Source organism: Cetorhinus maximus, chromosome 4, assembly GCF_964194155.1.
Source record: "Cetorhinus maximus chromosome 4, sCetMax3.hap1.1, whole genome shotgun sequence".
Taxonomy (NCBI): domain Eukaryota; kingdom Metazoa; phylum Chordata; class Chondrichthyes; order Lamniformes; family Cetorhinidae; genus Cetorhinus; species Cetorhinus maximus.
Genome location: NC_135882.1, coordinates 4805143 through 4827736, shown reverse-complemented (window position 1 = coordinate 4827736; position 22594 = coordinate 4805143). Strand labels below are relative to the sequence as shown.

General features: G+C 42.1%; 1 protein-coding gene across 1 annotated transcript in view; it reads left to right on the top strand.

Moving 5' to 3' along the window:
- The window catches only part of mrpl13 (mitochondrial ribosomal protein L13), a 94133-nt gene that overhangs the window by 53332 nt on the left and 18207 nt on the right, over positions 1-22594 (top strand). The window lies entirely within an intron of this gene.

The window sequence follows — 22594 nt, the reverse complement described above, 5'->3', positions numbered from 1 at the left end:
TCTGTGTTCCTGTACGCACCCTCCATTCTTCCAACACTGGCTTCCTTTGTATTCCCATGCCCTCAGCCACCTCAATCCCACAGTTTGGATTGTTAGCCCTAAATTCTTCTGCCTCTCTTGTATCTCTACCTTCTTTTGAAGTGTCAGCTTTGATTCAGAGCGTAACACTGTCGCCTCGGAGTCAGATGGTTCAGGGTGCTTTCAGATGAGACATTGAACTGAGGTCCTGCCTGTGTTCATGTAAAGAGCTGGTTTTAAAATTTGGTAAGACAACTGTGAAGCCTTTCTAGTGTGAAGATATCCATTGCTTTTGTCTCCAGTGCCTTTTCACCTGCTCTCAATGTCAGCAAATCAAAACGATGTAAAGCTTGGGCCTGAGGCTCTGAAAGGACAGAGAGCCCAGTTTTCTATCTCTAAACTCTTACTTGTTCTAGTGAAAAAGACGCTTTATTATGCAGTTCAGCTTCTACCTGCAGATCAGAGAGACATCTAGAGTACTTGGCTGTATGCATCCCCATGCTTCCATCCCTTCAGATGTCACCAGTTGACACCTGCTCTGCAGAAGTTTAACTGAAGTGGTGGGGGGAAGATAACCTCACTCCATGACATGGTGCTACCCCTTCGGGCAGCAACCATAGCAATGGGACCCAGACTCAAGTAATAATCGGGTGGACCAGTACCGACCAATGTTAATGCATGTTGGGTGATCAGCATCTGTCACCAAGGTACAATCCAGGCTTCAAGACTAACCCCTGGATTAAAACCAACATTAATTAGCTTCAGTCAAGGTATCAGTGCAGTCCTCCATGTCAGTCTTTGGGACCTATGCTCATACGAGTGAACTCCAACACCAAATTTGCTGATTTATAGGTTTCACACCTGACTGCATCTCAGTCTCACTGCGCACCAGTGACAGATTTGCAACATTTTCCCAGAGTTGGGAACTCAGTGTTCTTTTGGTTATTCTTCTCTCTCTCTCTGCAGCACTGCCTGTATTAATGGGCCACAGTTACCTTGTTGGTCCATAATTTGATGTACTGCCTTTTACCTGTTGCCATAAATTGTTTGAGAGCCAGCTAACCTGGTGAATTCAAGCTGGTTTAGAAGCCATAGTATATAGGATGTGTATTATATTCCCCCTGTTAAAGCATAATCGGCATCCTTTGAAGGAGGCATTGATAATCGATATTGGAACAGGGACGCATCATAGAGCCCTCAATATCTTTCTGTTTTTCCATCATTATAAAGCAGCATATGCTGCTTGAGACAAGAGGCCTTTGTGTAAAGAGGTTTAGCAAAAACATTGCAAATATCTCTCAATGTGATTGCCAATAGGAGCAGAAGCATGTATTGATATCTGTGCTCGGATCCATGCATGATGGAGCATCTGGAGCCCACTGTCAGAGCTGGATATTGCACTTTGATCACTTCAGACTGACGTATCAGCGAGTGCACTTTGTCCGACCCAGTGGAGAACAGCTCGGCTTTCACCCACATGTGAATCATGTACAGCCCAGTCTGAACTGTGCTTTGGTGCTGCTACTTTTCTAACAAAATATCCCACATTCTTATAACATTTTATAGCTAACCTGTGTGTGTGTGTGTATATATATATTTCATATCACAGCCTTGCTCAGTGGAATGTTTCAGCGCTATCTCAAATCTTGAAGATCCCCATTTGTTGCCCTAACAGGCAAAAAAAAAACCCCTGCTAAGAATTAATTTGAGTGAACAGAGCAAGGGGAAAATTACACGATTTGAAATGTGCAAATGTAAAAGGGCAGTATCCTGAAAATGATTACACCCCCATTGATGGAGGAAGCTACGGTCTGGAATCTAGAGGCTGAACATCACTCGAGGAGTGAGGGAGGATGCCTGCAGTAAATAATCTAACTTTACTCACCCTCCATTTGTTCCATTGTTAAAAATGGTAAGCTATGTAAAATGGTATAACAAAAGCAGAGTTAATTAAATACTGTAATCCTTCTTAGTACTCTGACTGATCAGACTGTAGGCTTCCCATAGGCACCATTACTAATGTGTTGGAAGATTTATTGCCAGTAAGTCTCGGTTTTACTACAGCTTAATTCTAAAAGAGCCATAAGGTTTAAAGTAATGCAGAAGTATTTGAGGTGAACTTGATCTGTAGCTTTTTAAGTAGCGCAACTTGCTACACAATAAATCTGCTTTTGTACTCCATAGTGAAAATGTTAGTTAGTAAAGTAAACCTCATCTTAACCAAACAAACTCGCTACTGGTTCTGCACAAATGTTTGATTTATTGCAAATAATGTGTAGCTCTGAGCCAATCAAAGCTCCAATAAATAAATGTGCCCTCAAAGTGCTTTATGTTTGCATTTTAAGAAGGTGGGTCCGGGAGGATTCTGGAAATATTTTGCTGGAAATGTAAACGCTCCCACATGTCAGATTTTGGGACTGATTCCTAAAATTAAAGTTGTCACAAATGTAATTCAAATATAATAGGTGCTTTAGGAACAGTGGTCGACATGTTGTTTGCAAATTTCAGAATAGCATAGTTATGGCGTGAAATGAGATTAAAATGCTATTTTTTTAAGAATGCAGGCCGTATGGTTAAACAATTGCAATTAGACAGAAGTATGTTGGAAACTTTTCTGTGCCAACACAATGAACCATTCGACATTAAATTTTATACTGTACCATTTTATGCTTCAGTAAAAAGTCTGAACTGTCCCATCACTCTTGTAATTTTATCTCAGGAACTTTTATTCAGTGAGTGCCAACCGTTTTTTTCCAGACCACTGTATAATGCTCAATAACTTTCCTTCAAGAAACCTCTGTCACATTTTTTTGCCCAAAGTGCTTGTTTTTCTTTTTAGAAAGAAGGTGAGGAAATGACTTTGTCCTCCAATAAAAAAACACTAATTTATACAAAACGGGAAAACGCTGAATTTGAGTATTGCTATAAGGACCATATCCATATTTGTCCCCATTTTCAAGGGTATAGAGATGAGATGGGGATTGTACACTTTATCATCATGGGTATCTCAATCTATCATTCTCTACCTCTATTTCTCTCTATAAGTTTATTTTTCTCTTCTATCAGCTTCTCCCATTTTACTTGGGTAGCCATATGGCTAGTTGAAAAACCCTTTTCCATTTCCTCCTGTCAGTCACCCATTCCTCTTCCAATCCCTCTGCGTTTAAGTCTCTCGCCAACGTATCTTTCCATTTGGTCTTAGGCTCTCCTCTTCTCCTTCTTCCTGCGTTACGACCAGGTGTGAGCAGAAAGTGAGGACTTGCCCTTTCCCACTCCTCGATTGATCGTAACAGAGTTTTTTGAAATTTATAAGGATGAAGGTGTCAGTTCAGTGTCTAAATTTAACTGTTTTTGTGCAGATTGTAAAGAACTCAGTCCAACAGGCTTTCTTGAGTTTAAAAACAAAAAGGGTTAGTGTTTATTAAGCTAAAAACCCACACAAATAAAAATATTTTAAAAGATTTAAGAAGCTAAACACACATCCCAACCATTGTAACACGCACAGACACACACACACACACACACACAATTATGTTATATAGTAGAGGAGGTTAACTTTTGGCCAAATTAAGATTCAGTGATAAAAGGCAAAAAATAGCGAGTTCATTGTTTTTGAGTCCTTTGCTATTGTTCGTGGTTGAGGCAGTTCTTTAATGGTGGTTTTGAAATGGGGTTGCGGTTGATCTAAACTGTAATTTCTGGAGACCGTCTTTTTTAAACTTTAATAGCCTTTTTCAAAAGTGAATGCTATTTTCAATTGAAATATCCTATCTCTGTGATGGATTACAAAATGGAACAGGGATGGGGTCTTGAACTTGAGAACAGCAAGGAGAGAGATCGTATTACTGGGCCATTGCGCAAATGACAACTTCTATTACAGTAACCCACAGACAAGCTTAATATCATAGCTTTTCACAAGGGGGTTTTGGTCATGTGACAGCTGCTATTAGTACACCATGGAAGGTGATTCATGTCAATGAAATGAGCTTTGATCTCCCATTGTCAAAGCTATCAAGACACCATCAAAACAGGCGTCCTTAGAACCCTCCTTGCATAATAGCTTCATTGTCCTAGGTAGTTTCTATAATCAAAGTCTAGAGGCCCATTGGCCTTATGCTTTGTAGAGAATTTAGACAATGGCACTGGCAGGTGTGGAGTCCATCAGGGGAACAGCCTGTAGTTACATCTGCTGGTAAATCCATGTTCAGAAGTTGGCTTGGATAATTTGTAGGTCAGGTGACTTCTGCAGCCATTTTAAGATCAGTGTCTTTGCTTGGCAAAAGCCCTTTTAAAGAAGTTCAACATATATCTGACCAGCTGACGAAATTAAAGATTAATATTCCACATGTACGCATCCAGTTACTCCAACCAGAGCTAATCCATTGCTTAATTTCCATTTCCATACTTCCATCTTCTGTCACCACTGACCCCAGGCACTTGAAATTACTCACTTTCTTCAAGTTTTCACCCAAACCTTTACACCTTCACTCTGATCCACTTCCCTGGGCTCAAACTGACAGTCCATAAGCTCCTTTTTGCAATCCCCATTTTTAGGAAGGGGAGCTGGCCACGTGTATATTCTGAATGACCACTTAGATAATGAAATGAAAATGGAAGCTCGAAGTGGCCAGAAATTCAGCCACTTACTGTAGTGTAGTAATAAACAACTGCAGTATGTAAGCTGCAATATTTGGATTGGTTGGCTTACTGATGAATCATAAACTTCCAGCCTGGACATCAAAAATTATAAAATTGTAATTACTGAGTCTCGCCATGATTGGCAAAGATATGTGTGCCGCACGGGGTGAGAGAATAAGTTTACCAGACACGCATCCTGACACATGGTGACCTTTAGCCATTGTCTCAAATCCTGGGGTGTCCAATCAGGGGAAAAAATTGCATCGACTTCCTGGAATGTCGGTCAGTAAAAGTAGTTTTTTTTTGCATTTCCACAGAGCTCTTCGAGTACAGGAAGGTGTTTTAAAACATGTTTAATTTTAGGAAGTCAAAAACAGTGGATCCTGAACAGGGTGGAAAAAAGAAAATAACAGTTGTAAGCATTGAAGAGGTTGTGAGACCAGAGAGGGAGGCGACAAAGTTGAGGGGATAGTTGATATGAAAAGGACAAAGAGTCAGTGAAATCAGTGGAGATGTGGGAAGGAGAGCTGAGATGGAGGTGAAAATCAACACTTTGCATTTGTCACCAATTAATGTTACTTGTCCTGCTGGATTAATAGATTTAAATATTTCCAAGAAATTTCACTGCATGTTCTGACCCGACTGCATTCATCAGTGTTGATTGCGGGTTTACAGCCTTATAATCTGTTATAATTCAGATCATTTGTTAAAACACCAACAAAGGTCCAATTACTGATGTCCACAATGCTGTACCCCACTCAGCACCTCTCACCTGTCTGACATTATGGCTCTCATGGGTACTCTGTGTTTCCTATTTCTAGTTCAATGACTGATCCTTTCCAGCTCCTACCATGGCTGTCAATGCTTTTTAAAATTCGATCGTCTATCATAAGGATTTCCGCAATCTATTTTATTCCTCCAGAGAGGTTGAGAAGACTCATCAAAAGGCAGCTTTCCCCTGCTAAGTTGAAGCGGTGGCTTATAAAATTATGGGCGGGATTTTCTGGCCCTGCCGGCTGCTGGGGTCACCTGGTCCCGCCTCAAGTCAATGGGGTTTCGGCTGGGCCGCCCAATCTCCTGCAGTGGGTCCTGCCTTGGCGGGGCTGGAAAATCCTGGCCCAGGACTGTGCACATATCCCTGCAACCTACTCCGTCATGTAACTCCAATTATTAACCTGATGTTGGTGCAGGGGTGATGATGCTGGTGTGACCCGGGTCCCAATTACTCCCATTTTGCAATATATGTAGGCACGAGGTTATCATGTAATGCCAATCCCGCAGAATGCCCCCTGCACCCAATGGATCTTTCACCATTCTAAGCAGTATGCCGCAAAATTCTTTCTTAATTTTGTTCAGGATTTCTAGTATTTGCTCCATGTGTTTCATTAGTTTCAACCCTTTTAATTTATCCACTACCTCCTCCTTAATGATTTCAAGATACTTATTGTACACAATAATTGGGTTGTGAACCAGTGTTTTTTCTTAAAAACAAAAAACTGCGGATGCTGGAAATCCAAACCAAAAACAGAATTACCTGGAAAAACTCAGCAGGTCTGGCAGCATCGGCGGAGAAGAAAAAAGTTGACGTTTCGGGTCCTCATGACCCTTCAACAGTTCTGTAATTCTGTTTTTGTTTTAGTGTTTTTTCTTCCCTGGTGAGCACTTCTAATAATTCAGTGACTTTCAGTGAGTATGCACATCTGTTGTAGGACTTCAGCTTTTCTGTGGGGTGTAATCGTGCATTAGAACCATACAGTGCAGAAGGGCCATCATGACCTGCTCTTTGAAAGAACTGTCCGGTTAGTCCCACTCTTCCGCTGCCCTGCAGATGTTTATTTTCAACTATCGATCCAATTCCCTTCTAAATGTTATTCTTGAATCTGCTTCCACCACCCTTTCACGTAGAATGTTCCAGGTCTTAACAACTCACTCAAATTTTAAAAAAAACTCATCTTGGGTCCTTTGGCAATTATTTTAAATCTGTGTCTACTGGTTGCTGACCCTCCTGCCAATTGCAACAATTTCTTCTTCTTTACTGTATGAAAACCATGCATAATTTGGAACATCTCCATAACCTTTGTTCTACAGAGAGCAATTCTAGGAAACATGTGCATCTTGATGAGATCACATGGTGGGTAGAAGAGCCTTTAAATGATGTGACAGTTAGAAAAGAGGGTTTAAGAGCAGTGTGTGGGGAATGGGCTAAACACAGTCAAGGATCTTGATGACTGCATTCTGGCAAAAGCCTCAGCAAGCGCCCACTTGCAGTCTAATCTTTTACTGCGGAGCGACTTGAGCAGGTTGTTACAAAATTACACATTTATTAAAATGCTGTTCTTTTAGTGTCATTAACTGACACCAGGCTAATAGTTTCATTGATTGGAAAGTACACAAAGGTTTATTCTGAGGGTGCTTGGTGTAGTTGGAGCATAGTCTTTTTTTTTTGAGGGATTTGGTGATATTTTTCAGAGAATTCCAGAATGAGATGTTTTCTAAGAATGTCATTTGGCTTAATGCTGTGTTCTTCCAAAGTACGTGCATTTTATATCACAGAATCACAGAACTGTTACAGCATAGAAGGAGGCCATTCGGCCCAACGTGCCTGTGCCAGCTCTCCACTAATTCCCTTAGTGTGTCACGACTCACTGGGGATAGTGCGCTGCAATATCAAGCACCACTGCTCCCCGAGACGTGACAAATGTGAAAAGTTTGATCTACCTACCTAATTGTTTAATTTAGGTTAACAGAATACGAGCACCAGGTTTGTAAACTTAATAAGTAAATAACTGTTTATTGAACAAACTGTCTTTAACCAGTGGCAAAAGAAAGACATATGAACTGCTAATTTCTAACTCAATAACCTAAACTCTACCCCTTCTTAAATCCCTATACACACACATACAAGACACATAAGACATTACAAAAACATGGATTTTAAGGGTGGGATAAAACAGTTCAATAGCACCAATCCCAGAGTATAGGATTCGATGGGTTGATTTTGATCAATGTCTTCCAGATTCCTTTCAGTTCTTTGTTGATGACACGAGGTGGTCTTCCAACACTTTCAGTCTTTAGTTCACTGGTTGAGCACCTGCCTTTCAATGTCCCTAACGGTGATTTTCCCCTTTGCCTCTTGACAGGGGTTTTCAGAAAGAGAGAAGGTTATAGAGATATGAGGAGAAAAAGCCAGCTAGCTATTATTGTGGAATTATTGGAATCTTACACACATAGGAGCAAGAGGTTTTAGGCCTCTTTACTTTCAGGCCAGGAGCTATTCTGCAGCACTGCTCTCACACAAACCCTGGTCACCTGGTCAGGACTCAAATTAAAACATTTTTGTCAGGCAGTTCCCCATTAGACCAGACTCCTCCTCAGCACTATCCTGTCTTTCATGGCACACTCTGTCCCAGGGCAACAATATTGTATATATCCCTCACACTGTTCCAGGAAACATGTCCTTCAAACTGCAGCCATTGTCATTTTAATCCACGGTCCAACAGAAATAAAAAGATAGGTTCCTTACAAGTGCCATTCTCCCGCCTTCTTCCTATAACCCGGCACATTCTTCCTTTTCAGATAACTGACTAATTCTCTTTTAAATGCCTCAATTGCACTGCCTCCACCACACACTTGGGTTGTGTATTCTAGACTTTGACCACTTGCTGCGTGAAGGAGTTTTTTCTCCTATCACATCTGCTTCTTTTGCCAATCACGTAAAATCTGTGTCCTCTCGTTCGCGAGCCTTTCACGAGTGGGAACGGTTTCTCCCTATCTGCTCTGTCCAGATCTCATGGTTTTGAATATCTCTATCAAATCTCCTCTCAGCCTTCTTCTCCAAGGAAAACAGTCCCAGCTTTTCCAATTTATTTTCATAACTGAATTTCTTCACCCATGGATCCATTCTCGTAAATCTTTTCTGCACATCTGTCCTCACATCCTTCTTAAAGTGCGGCACCCAGAACTGGACACAATTCTCCAGCTGAGGCTGAACCAAGACTGAACCAGACTTATACCAATTCAACATTACCTCCTTGCTCTTGTCCTCCATGTCCCTATTAATGAAGCCTAAGATATTATGTGCTTTATTAACCAGTCTCTCAACCTGTCCTGCCACCTTCAATTACTTATGTATATATACACCCAGGCTGCTCTGCTCCTGCACCTCCTTTAAAGTTGTATCATTTATTTTATATTATCTCTCCATGTTCTTCCCATCAAAATGAATCACTTCACATTTCTTCACATTGAACTTCATCTGCCACCTGTCCACCCATTCCACCAACTCGCCTATGCCCATCTGAAGTTCCACACTATCCTCTTCACAATTCACAATGCTTCAAAGTTTCATATCATTCTTAAACTTTGAAGTTGTGCCCTGTACCGCAAGGTCTAGGTCATTAATATATATATCAGGAAAAGCAAGGGTCCAAACAGTGACCCCTGGGGAACTCCACCACAAACCTTCCTCCATCCTGAAGAATATCCATTAACCAATACTCACTGCTTCCTGTCATTCAGGAAATTTTGTGTCCATGTTACTACTGTCCCTTTTATCCTATGAGCTATAACTTTACTCACAAGCCAGTTGTGTGGCACCGTATCACATGACTTTTGAAAGTCCATGTACACCACATCAACAGCATTGCCTTCATCAACCCTCTCTGTTACCTCTTCAATAAAACTCCAGCAAGTTAGTTAAACCTGATTTTTCTTTAAGAAATCCATGCTGGCTTTCTTTAATTAACTGCACTTGTCCGTGTGACTATCAGTTTTGTCCCAGGTTATTGTTTCTACAAGTTTGCCCACCACCGAAGTGGCCTGTTTTTCGAGGCTTAGTGTTCCTTTTTTGAACAAGGGTGTAATGTTTACAATTCTCCAGTCCTCTGGCATCAGCCCTGAGTCTAAGGAAGACTGAAGGAAGATATGCCAGATAGAAATCCAGATAGTCTAGCTTATTGGGGTGATTGGAATCTGAAGTGCACGGGTACATGATCCAACGGAGTGCAGTTGTTTACAAACTTCCTGCGTCCTTATTGAAATCGCCACTGAGGCGAGCAGTACTTAACATCGATGCCTTTGGCAGTCAAGGCATGTGAGAAAGCTGGCATTCGTCATGAAAAGTTATGCAGTGTTTGCTTATTGTGGCAGTTTTCAAAATCAGACAGGCAGCAATAAATTTTAAATGAGTGAACAATTGCGCACAAAACCTTTGTTCGATGATTTGCTGCTGCTGCAGGGCCCTGCTTCAGTCTGGGACTGCAGAAACCTCCACAGGCACTTTCACAGAGACCCTTCATTTTTGGGCAGAAGCCATTACTTTCACCGTAGGGGAAACACAGCTAATCCATGCGAATCCACCGTCTCTCAAGATAGACCCCTTTGCTACTATGAGGCACTGCAACCAGCCAAAGGACTGTAAAGTTCAACGAGTTGCGTGTAGCTGAATTTAAATGACCAATGCTGCAATTAGAAGAATATCTCTCCAAAGTGGGAGTCTAGCTGTTTTACCTTCTGATCGGCTGGGACACAAAAAGTGTGCTTTGAAGCCTGGTCAATAGTTCACAAACATGCATCACTTAGTGTTATTTTCAAATAGATTTGGTTGGGCTCTTATTTTAAAGTTTCCAGAAATTAACATAACTCACCCCAAAAACAATATTGTACCTTGCACAAGAGAACCAGGCTGTATGATATTTATATAAAACCATTATCCTTATTAGCTTGTGTTTATTGGGATAGAGGAGCACGATAGATTGGAACACAGTCATAATTATAAACTGAACAGCATTATATTTATAAAGAAAATGGCATTTTTCTGAATTTTATTTGCAGTAAGAATTTTAAAACAATTTGAAAACCCAGAAATCTTAAATATCTTCTCTTTAATACCCACCTCTTTGACCAAGCATTTGATCACCCCTCTAATATGTCCTCCTTTGCCTTGGTGTCCATATTTCAGACAACGCCTCCTGATGTTTCTCTACATTAAAGGTGCTATTGTTGTTAAAGGACCCTAAAGCTCCCCCTCCCAATTACTGCATCAAATTAGATCTTGAATGGTCCTTGGAATCAGTTCTAACTTTATTAGTTTGAACCTGTACTCCATTGTTCTCTCCCAATTTACGTTGGGGTAAATATCAAGATTTATCTTTTCCATATCATTTGTGATCTTGTGTACAGCCCTCAACCTTTATGGCAACTGCGTTGGTGTTAAGTAGTTCAAGAAAAAGATGGCCAAGGGGTAGTGATGGGTAGGAATCAGGATGGTAAATATCTCTCTGAAATGAGAGATGAAAGCTGGTGTTACCAGTTAAAGGAAAGAGTACAGGACCTGAAAGAGGCCACAAAAGGTAGATGAAAGAATTAGGTTCAGATCCAGCATTCCTGCTGCAAGGAGGCATCTTGCCAGTGCCCAGTGACAAAACATGACCTTGCCATGGGACTTCTGCAGCACCTGAAGAGATGGCTAAGTGTTTGAAGGGACAGAAGAACCCCCCCCCCAAAACCAGGGAATTGGTAAACCTGTAGAGCTCGGCAGAGCACCACACTGGTAGGTTAATGTAGGCCAGGTTAGAGGAATAGGAGGCTGCTTCATTGGAGGATGTCCAGTCTAAAACCACCAGTTCCTTGGTCCCACTGTCAGCCTCCGCAAAGCAGTTCTGGGAAGCAAAGGGCAAAGAACAGGAAAATCTCCTAAAGCTTTACTTCCCCATCCCACAGTTATCATAATATACCCCACATTTTCCAGCACTTCCTTGCCCAAATTTGGTGGTCTATCAGAGAAGAATCTAGCCTGTTGTGTTATTTTCAGGAAAATGTTGCTCCCCTGCTCGAAATGATCCACTGAGGTCATACAGTGGAACTGTGCTGCACTTACATTGTCTGTTTGAATACACAAAATCACCTAGTCAATGGAGTAGTTAGTTTGAAAATACACCATCTCAATATTTGTGAATTTAGAACTTTGAAATATTACACATAATACCAGACAAATGGACCATAGCATTTCAGAACTACACTTAGCTGGTAACTCTTACAATACAGCTTTGGATTCCATTTAGACTTTGCTGCTCTTTCAGTTCAGCTTTCCCTCCACCCTTACTCAGCAATACATTTGTCAGCTCAAAACTGGGCAACAAAATTGGACCGCTTTGGATTTGTGGAATTTGCCAGCTTACAGAGACAGAAAGCAACTAGGACTTTGAAGGAATGCATCTGGTTGGTCAACTGAAGTATAATTAAGAATTGCCATAGGGATTCTGATAGAATCACGCTGTCCGTCTACACTTAGCTAAAGGTGGGGACATATTGGCAGCAATGAGGTTTTAGAAATAAAATGAGCCAAGACATGAATATATAGTTCTTTTTACTTGTAAAGGATGTTAGTTGTTTAGAAATTCATTTGTCAAATGAACGTGATGGGGTTTCAGGAAGAGAAAAGTCCTGCTCTGATTGAAAGTTTATTGGCACTGCTTTCTGTCTCCAGAATTTTCCACATGAACAGATGGATTGCATCTGCCTGTACCAAAGTGAAGTGCAATTGTATGAAACGTTGTCAGAAATGTTGATAAATGGTCTTATGAAGCCAAAGGGAGGATTTTATTGAAAATTAACAGGTGTGCACAGTACATATCTCTGGGGGACATTTAAGATCCAGCAAAGTGATTTGGGGGCTCTGATACTGTATTCATATTGTGGTGTCTAGCTTCTATTGATGAGCTACATGAATTAAGGGTTTTTACAGTGTGATGCCTCTTATTTTTGAATAGTATAGGAATGTACTGTAGTGTGGCAGTGGGATTAAAATACAGCATTCATTGTACTTAATGAACACTTATTAACCTTTCTTCTCAAAATTAGTAGCAAGATAATGATTGTTCTTCCACACTATAAATATATTCAGTTATTTCTGTATTGGATGGTTAACAAAGACTGCCTTACTTTCATTCAGTTTTTATTCTGTGTACCATAAGATAAGATATGCAAGCTGGGAAGATCAGAGGAATGCTTATTCCATTAGGCCCTTTCAACTTTTCAGAACTTTGTTATCTTGCCTTTCTGTTTCCTGTACACCTCTCATACATCAACTTAAATCATGTATTATTGCTATCAACATCAGATAAAGCACGCACTATCCCCAGATGGGGAAATTAAGCTGAAAACTCAGGTCATTTTTTTTTTCTGCCTTGCAGAAACTGCAATTTATTTTCTCAGTTTTTTTGAAGATTGTTTTTTGGTATATATTAATTGGTAATTTTTTTCTTGTAAGATTCTTGAAACCGATGACAGACGTGACAAGTGATTGACACTCCGTTCTGATTTGTATCTGCAAAATCTGCTGAAGTTTCAGGAAAGGACACAACCTGAGACTGTGCATAGTTACTAATATTACTGAGGCAAAACTAGCTGATGCAAATTCAAGGAGAAAGAACTAGAGGCCACACATTCTGATTTGTGACGAGAACACTTAATCATATGTTCTTACTGTGAAACCTGGGATATTACTGTCTGTCAGAGAATAAGGCTACAGTCCCTTTGTAAAAAATCGAAGAGTAATTTATGAATTGCACATTCTGTTGGCACGGATAAAGACTTTTCTTTTCCTTTGCATGCTTTCTGCAGAATGTGGCCCCCCCCCTTTACCTTATGCTGCAAGCTTAAGTTCAGGCAGAGGGTTGGTCTCTTTGGAGAGCTTGCCATCCCTGTTAAGAAATCTATGACAGTTATGTACAGTAGTTTTTAATTAGCACTAATATTCATTCATCAAACATGCGCTGTCTCTCATAAATCCCGTTCTCCTTAATTGACAAATAGTGGGGACGCTGTGGCCAGGAGAACACAATTTGTGCCATTGTGCCTGTCTGACATTACAACAGTGACTACACTCCAACAGTACTTTTTTGGCTGTGAAGCATCTTGGGACTCCCTGTGGTCATAAAAAGGCCCATATAACTGCAATTCATCCTTTCTTTGGAATCCCATATGCATCCACTGGAAGCAACAAACCACAAAGTGGCAAAACCTGTTACTCCCCATCTTCCTTCAAGTGAAGATCCTTTTTGGTTGGCCCTCCTTACCAGAAATGAAGAATCCTTTGTGGAACATGGCAGATGGTGGGATTTGAATTCAATAAAAATCTGGAATTAAAAAGTCTGATGATGACACTGAAACCATTGTTGATTGTTGTAAAAGCCCATCTGGTTCACTAATGTCCTTTAGGGAAGGAAATCTGTCGTCCTTACCTGGTTTGGCCTACATGTGACACCAGACCCATAGCAATGTGATTGACTCTTAAAATGCCCTCTGAAATGGCCTAGCAAACCACTCAGTTGTAACAAACCGCCACAAAGTCACACAAAAGGAATGAAACCGGATGGACCACCTGGCATCAACCTAGCCACTGGAAACAACAACAGCAATCTCAGCCCTGCCGTCCTCCTTACTAACATCTGCAAAGTCCTCCTTACTAACATCTGGAGGCTGTCCTACCAGCAGGACAGGCCCAGCAGAGGTGGCGGCACAATAGTATACAGTCGGGAGGGAGTTGCCCTGGGAGCCCTCAACAACGACTCCAGACCCCTTGAAGTATCATGGTATTAGGTCAAACATGGGCAAGGAAACCTCCTGCTGATTACCACGTACCGCCCTCCCTCAGCTGATGAATCAGTGCTCTTCCATGTTGAATACCACTTGGAGGAAGCACTGAAGGTGGCAAAGGCGCAGAATGTACTCTGGGTGGGGGACTTCAATGTCCATCACCAAGAGTGGCTCGGTAGCACCACTACTGACCGAGCTGGCCGAGTCCCAAATGACATAGCTGCTAGACTGGGTCTGCAGCAGATGGTGAGGGAACCAACAAGAGAGAAAAACATACTTGACCTCATCTTCACCAACCTGCCTGCCGCAGATGCATCTGTCCATGACAGTATTGGTAGGAGTTAGCACCGCACAGTCGTTGTGGAGACAAAGTCCTGCCTTCACATTGAGGATGCCCTCCATCGTGTTGTATGGCACGATCACCTTGCTAAATGGGATAGATTTTGAACAGATCTAGCAACTCAAGACTGGGCATCCATGAGGCGCTGTGGGCCATCAGCAGCAGAATTGCACTCAACCACAATCAGTAACCTCATGGCCCGGCATATCCCCCACTCTGCCCTGACTATCAAGCCAGGGGATCAACCCTGATTCAACGGAGAGTGCAGGAGGGCATGCCAGGAGCAGCATCAGACATACCTAAAAATGAGGTGTCAACCTGGTGAAGCTATAAACACAGAACTACTTGTGTGCCAACAGCATAAGCAGCAAATGATAGACAGGGCTAAGCGATCCCATAACCAACGGATCAGATCTAAGCTCTGGAGTCCTGCCACACCCAGTCGTGAATGGTGATGGACAATTATACAACTCACTGGAGGAGGACGCTCCACAAATATCCCCATCCTTAATGATGGGAGAGCCCAGCACATCAGTGACAAAGATAAGGCTGAAGCATTTGCTACGATCTCCAGCCAGAGGTGCCGAGTGGATGATCCATCTCGGCCTCCTCCGGAGGACCTCAGCATCACAGCCAGTCTTCAGTCAATTCGATTCACACCACATGATATCAAGAAACGGCTGAAGGCACTGGATACTGCAAAGGCTATATTCCGGCAATAGTACTGAAGACTTGTGCTTCAGAACTTGCCACGCCCCTAGCCAAGCTGTTCCAGTACAGCTACAACACAGGCATCTACCTGGCTATGTGGAAAATTGCCCAGGTATGTACACAAAAAGCAGGACAAATCCAACCCGGCCAATTCACGCCTCAACAGTCTGCTCTTGATCATCAGTAAAGTAATGGAAGGAGTCATCAACAGTGCTATCAACTGGCACTTGCTTAGCAATAACCTGCTCGCTGATGCCCAGTTTGGGTTCCGCCAGGGCCTCTCAGCTCCTGACCTCATTACAGGCTTGGTTCAAACATGGACAAAAGAGGTAAACTCCTGAGGTGAGGTGAGAGTGACTGTCCTTGACATCAAGGCCAAATTTGACAGAGTGTGGCATCAAGGAGCCCTAGAACTGGAGTCAATGGGAATCAGGGGGGAAACTCTCCACTAGTTGGAGTGATACCTAGCACAAAGGAAGATGGTTGTGGTTGTTGGAGGTCAATCATCTCAGCTCCAGGACATCACTGCAGTTCTTCAGGGTAGTGTCCTGGGCCCAACCATCTTCAGCTGCTTCATCAATGACCTTCCTTCCATCATAAGGTCAGAAGTGGGGGCGTTCGCTGATGATTGCACAATGTTCAGCACCATTCGCGACTCCTCAGATACTGAAGCAGTCCATGTTCAAATGCAGCAAGGCCTGGATAATATCCAGGCTTGGGCTGACAAGTGGCAAGTAACATTCGTGCCACACAAGTGTCAGGCAATGACCATCTGCAACAAGATGCCCCTTGATATTCAATGGCATTACCATCACTGAATCCACCACTATGAACATCCTGGGGGTTACCATTGACCAGAAACTGAACTGGACTAGCCATATAAATACTGTGACTACAAGGGCAGGTCAGAGGCTAGGAATCATGTGACGAGTAACCCACCTCCCCAAAGCCTGTCCACAATCTACAAGGCACAAGTCAGGAGTGTGATGGAATACTTCCACTTGCCTGGATGAGTGCAGCTCCAACAACACCTCAAGCCTGACAACATCCAGGACTAAGCAGTCTGCTTGATTGGCACCACATCCACAAACATTCACACCCTCCACCACCGACGCACAGTAGCAGCAGTGTGTACCATCTACAGTTGTGGCATATGTAGTGGTAAGCACTGCATAAATCTAATGCACATGACTAAACCAGTTATATAAACATTTCGTGGAGTCTTTGGTTTGGTTAAAAAAAAAAAATTTCTTAGAAAGCAACAAAAAAAACTATTCAAAAACCTTTAAGTAGGCTACCTTTCTACATGAGATTATCAAAATTCCCTATAGTGGCTTGTCTATTAACTATATTTTCCCAAGTTAATCGACATGGACAAAATGTGCAAATATTCTAATATTTGTGATGTCAGTCACTAAATGTGGAAATGGCACATCTTTTCTCCAGTAGACAATCCATATGCCAGCCAATTACTGTCTCTGTATATTGCTGAATTACAGCAATACCAAACAAATGAAGTTGGTATTCACAGGAATATGCAGGTGTGGACCTAATGAAAGTCGCGATGCATATCATGCCTGGCACAACTTTGTTAAATTGAATATTAAAACTTTAGAAGTTGCTAAGTTCATTTTCACCTTCAGCCCAACCACCTTCTGCTGCTTCATCAGTGCCCTTCCCACTATCCTAAGGATGTTAGCTGATGATTCTGTAATCCTCAGTCACTCTTACAACTCCTGCCACAATGGAGCAGCCAATGCTAAACCACAGCAAGTGCTGCACAACATTCAGGCTTGGCGCACAAGTGGCAGATAACATTCTTGTCATCTTAAAAACCAGACAGTGACCATCTCCAACAAGAGATGACACAGTCACCTGCCTTTTACAGCACCAGCATGACCAAATCCTCCCCCCATCACCACCATCCTGGGGAGTGGTCAGAAACCTACCGGGCCGCATCGGAACAAAAGCAGGGCAGAGGCCGGGTACTCTGCAGCGCGCGGTTCAATATTCGCCTGGGTAGGAGCAGCCGCGACAGCACTCGAGAAACCCAGCACAGATTGTTTGCTCACTGTCCCTGCCACTGAACTCAATATCCATCCCCTCTAACTCCAACGTTGCATGGTCGCAATGTGAGCCATCTATAGTACATGCTGTAGCAATGTGTCAAGCTTACATCAACAACACTTTCTGGCCCCACAGCCTCTGCCGTTGAAAAACCAGAGGAGCAGCAATGTTATAGGAATCCATCGACTCCCAGGTCACGCACCATCCAGCTTTGGACATATGTAGCTGTTCCTTTATCACTTTTCAACTGTGGCGCTTTAAAAGCTGCACACAATTTTTAAGAATTTGGTTTGAGGAAATTCTTCAATTGTGCAACAAAAATAAGCAGTTGGACATCCACAAGGCTCGACTTTGTGCATATGTCATTAATAGTTTCTTCTTTAAGATCTAGTCAAAAGCAGCATGTGCCTAAATTATGCAGCACTAGCTACGGACAATGGTGCAGTGATGTAGCTAGAATATTTTTTTCATGGTTTGGTTTTCAACCTGTGGTGTCGGAGAGATACCACAGCTTTTTCCTGGCGCTCTAACCAGGAGCCGGGTGGACTGACGATCAAGCCCATCTATTCCGTGATACTGAGTATTAACCATACAATACCCAGTGTTACTCTGCTGCCTCTATCTTTGCTTCCCCTTCCTGTTTCTCTGCTTTTTCTCCAAGCCCATCGAGTTGGCAGTAGTTGCTGTCACCCCTATTCAGTGCTCCCCAAAATGCTTTGGTGCTTCTGGATAACATTCTGTCAGCTTCTCTTATTGGATAGTTTAAAAAATTGAAAGGTTTGACGAGTGCCAACAGTTATATTGTCAAGGGGGTAAGTCAGAAATGAAAGTAGAGAGATGTGTGGAGAGCCCTGGATGGACTAATCCAGCATAAATTATGCACATTTGAAAAATACCCAAGGATAAATAAATCCGCTGTTTCTGAATGATGAATTTTGCTAAGTTTCCATTCCTCAGTTTGCACGTTATTTGGTGATTTATTCATAGTGTTATGATCCCAGCTGATGTTACTACTGGACAAACCAGATCCCAGGGCGGAACCCGGCTTGATAGATCCTAGCTTTTATATTTTGCTTAGAAACGTAGAGGGCGGCTGCTCAACAGAATCACAGGAGTCAGCTAATGAACTTTTAACAAAAGAATAAAACATTTATTAAACAAGGAAAGATGAACATATTACAATACTTCCATACAATTGTTTTATTCTTTTGTTAAAAGTTCATCAACTGACTCCTGTGACTGTTCAGCAGCTACTCTCCACGTATCTAAACAAACAAATAAAAGTTAGCATCTATCAAGCTGGGTTCCACTCTGGGATCAGGCTTGCCCAGGGGTAACCTCAGCTGAGATCATAACAATGCAGATTTGTAAGGATAACACAAGTTACAAAAGCTATCTTATACTCTACTATTCACATTAAGTACACAGTCCATGTAAACCAATAGGCGACCTGTGGTTAGACACACCACACTCTGAAACCAAGTGACAGATGCCACCCCAAACAAATGCTATGGATCCCTCATCAACTCCCCCCAGACACTTGTCACATCGTGAGCCAACTGGTCTCACTGAACTCTGTCTTTCACATGAGAGTTTCCAATTTCCACTCTCGAGGAACCCACTTTTGAATCTTCTCCCAAACAACGCTTTCTGTTCCGCAAGGGTCCACCTCCAGGGTTTCAAAATCTCCTTTCAATGTTCCTCTCCCCTGGATCGCCACGTGTGTTCAAGCTTTGCCTTCCACACACACTCAGATACTCAGCCGCATCAACAGAACACCACTGCTTCACATGCCCATAGTAAAGAGTTACAGACCTTCGGCTGTTTCCTGGATTTTCTGGCTTCTTGCAAGCCTATTTTACTTTAAACCTGCGTCCTGCAGCTTTCTCCCTTTAAGCTTGGAGCCCTCCTCTCTGCTCCTTATTTTCACTTCCACTGAACAGGACCTTTCCAGACATCTGTTCTTCCTTCGACTAGAAGGTCATATGGGACTTCTCCTTTCAGTTTCACCCCATGGCTTGGGACTTTTCGGTTCTTTTGGGAAATCTGCTCTCTGCAGTTCACCCTGCTGTGTCCAGCTCCTCCTGGCTTCTGGCTTCAACTGAACTAAAATTGCTTTCTGTTTCTCCCTGTCGCTGTGTGGGCCTCCTGTTGCTAGGCAACAGCCCAGTTTTTTCCTACTTTGTTTTAACTTTCCTAAACCACTGCAAGAGTCATAAAACCTCATTCAAAAATGCAGGTATACAAACAAAGCCATAGACCTGCTGTCTCCACTCATAAATGAAACTAGATCCCAGGTTTCACCTTTTTAACCCACAAATAGAAAAATATAAACTAAACTTAAAGCTAAAACTTAAACTTAAGGTTACAGCTTATTCCTAACACCCACAAATACAAATATAACTTATTAAACTATCTCTAGTTCCTAACAGTAGGCACAGGATTAGCTTTCTCATTTATACTGTTCTACATGTCCACCACCTTTGTAACCAAACACCCTTCTCCCCCCAACAACTGCTTGTCCAAAATCCAGTTTGAATCAAAGCTTCCTCTAGTTCAACGGTTCCCAAACACTTTTGGTTGCAGGACTCTTTTTGAAATGGATTAGGAATAATGGATACCCCCCTCTTAGTTATAATGTTATATAATGCTCATAATACTTGGGCAAACTTGCATTCTGGCAACCCTTCTTTGAGTTTAAGTAGCATTTAAGTATTTTAACAACTCCTCTCTCTTGAACAAGGCTGAACTCATCTGGTGTTCACCACAAACCTCATTAATTACAGGTCTACCTGGTGATATTCCAGCCGCTGTGAACACTGCTCAGGTGATATGAGAGCTGATATACTCTTCTGATATGAGACAGCCAACCCACTCTGCATTGCAAGCTTTGCAGCCGCATTCAGTTCCCGTTTTCCATCTCAGACCAAGCCCACCTCTGGCCATCGCTCATTCACATGCTGCTCAATTATTTTGTGGACCCTAATTTGAGAATTACTGCTGTAGTTCAAAATTGGAAAGACTGAAGCCATAACCTTTGGACCGCACCACAAACCCCACTCCCATGCCACCGATTGCATTTTCTGGTCACTGTCCCAGGCTGAGCCAAACAGTTTGCAAGCTGTGTAACCTTAGAGCTGTTCTGACATCCATTTTCACAGTGTTGCCCTCATGCATCCCCACCTCAGATCCTTTGTCCCTGAAACCCTTGCGCATGCTTTTATCACCTCGAGGCAACTACTCCAATGTCCTCCATGCTGGCCTCCTATCCTTTCACTTTCATAATCTTCAACCCTGTCTAGAAAGCCACCACACATTTCTTGCCCTGCACACATCACCTCTGTTCTCACTGCCCAAGTCCCAATGACTTGAATTGAAAACCCATGCCCTTGTCTTTAAATTCCCCTATAGCTTTTCCTCACACTATCCCTGCAAAACTTTGCAATCCTATATCCCACCCTGCACCCGAACACTCCATTCCTCAACAACATGTCCATCACCATTTCCTTCACCCCTCCACACTTTGATGACAGGCCCCTCTCTGCCCTAGTCTTTTTAAGCTTTACAGCATGTCGGTGAGGCCACATCTAGAGCACTGTGTACAGTTTTGGTCTCCTTCTCTAAGGAACGACATAATTGCTCTAGAGGGAGTGCAATGAAAGTTCAGTTGACTGGCTCCTCGGATGAGAGAATTGTCCTATAAGGAGACCAGACCGATATTCCTTGGAGTTCAGAAAAACGAAAGGGGATGGTAATTGAAAATTAAAATTCTTACAGGGCTTGATGGGGTAGATGCTGAGAATGTTTTCCTGGGGAATCTAGAACATGGGGTCACAGTCTCAGAAATTAGGGATCAGCCATTTAGGACTGAGAAAAGAATAAATTTCTTCATTCAAAAGTTTGCGAGTCTTTGGCATTCTCTACTCCCTAGAGAGCTGTGGATGCTCTGTTGTTGAGCATATTCAAGACTGAGATTGAAAGATTTTTGGGTGGCATGAGAATTAAGGGATGCGGGGATATTATGGAAAAGTGTTGAAATGGAAGATCAACCCTGATCTTGTGGTATGATGGAGCAGACTTGAGGGGCCAAATGGCCTACTGCAGCTCTTATTCCTTATGCTTTTATGTAAAGTGTGCCAGCAGCTGTTCTGTACAATATCGGAGGAAAAGTATCATTATAAATTTTGTAGTGTTGTGTATTAATAGAATTCTCTACTTCATCATGGTAATCTGATATTGCACAGAAATTATACTGCCCCTCTAAAGGGTTAAGTTCAAAGACTTTTGGTCCCAACTTAAATAACTACAAATGCAGTGCCATGATTTGAAGCATATGTCTCGCAGTCATGTAAAAGCTTTAGAATGTGTTAACAGACTACTCCTAAGCAGAAAATAATAGCTATTTTCAATCAGGCAGTTTTACAGTACCTTCAGACATGTACAGTGCTATCCAAGTTGGAGCAATTAGATGGAAAAAAAGCTCACTCTCCAAATATTAGTGCTGTATTTCAGTTTTGAAAAGTACAAATTTACCCCACACACTCCTCCATGTACAAGTCAATTTATGTCAAGTAAACTTGTTGTATGTAAGATCTAATCTCTGTCATCAGTTCAAGAAGAAACTAATTTGTCCTAATATTTTAACAGTACAAGCTTACTTAGAATTTTCAGTGACTTGCCAGTTGTTGAAAAGCATCTGCTGTTCGAACCTATAATCTGTTTTCTTTAGTCTTCTCCACATAGCCCTTTTGAATATTAATAGATTCAGAGCCAAGAAAGTGCGCTTCACATAGCACAACTTCCTCAACGGATGGTTCTCTCCAGATTTACAGTGCTGCATGTTTAATTTTACAATGAGCAAAATCATCGAATATATTTTTGAATTTAAGTTTGAAATGTTATAGTATAAGGATCAGGTCATGTGGCCAATCAGATCTGTACCAGTGTTTTTTCTCCCCACCAGTCTCATACCACTCTTTCATTTGATCCCCATGCCCTTTAATATTCTCCTAGCACCTCTTTTCCTTTTAAAATAACTTATGGGCTTCGCTTCAGCTATGTTTTGTTTCAGAAAATTCCACATTCTAACGATTCGTACTGAATATAAATATAAGTCCTTGCATCTACTAGAGCTAATGCTTGGATTTATATGGTGCATTTGACATCACAAAACTTCCAAAGCACTTTGCCGAGGATGATGCAAATCCTGAATGGTGGGAGAAG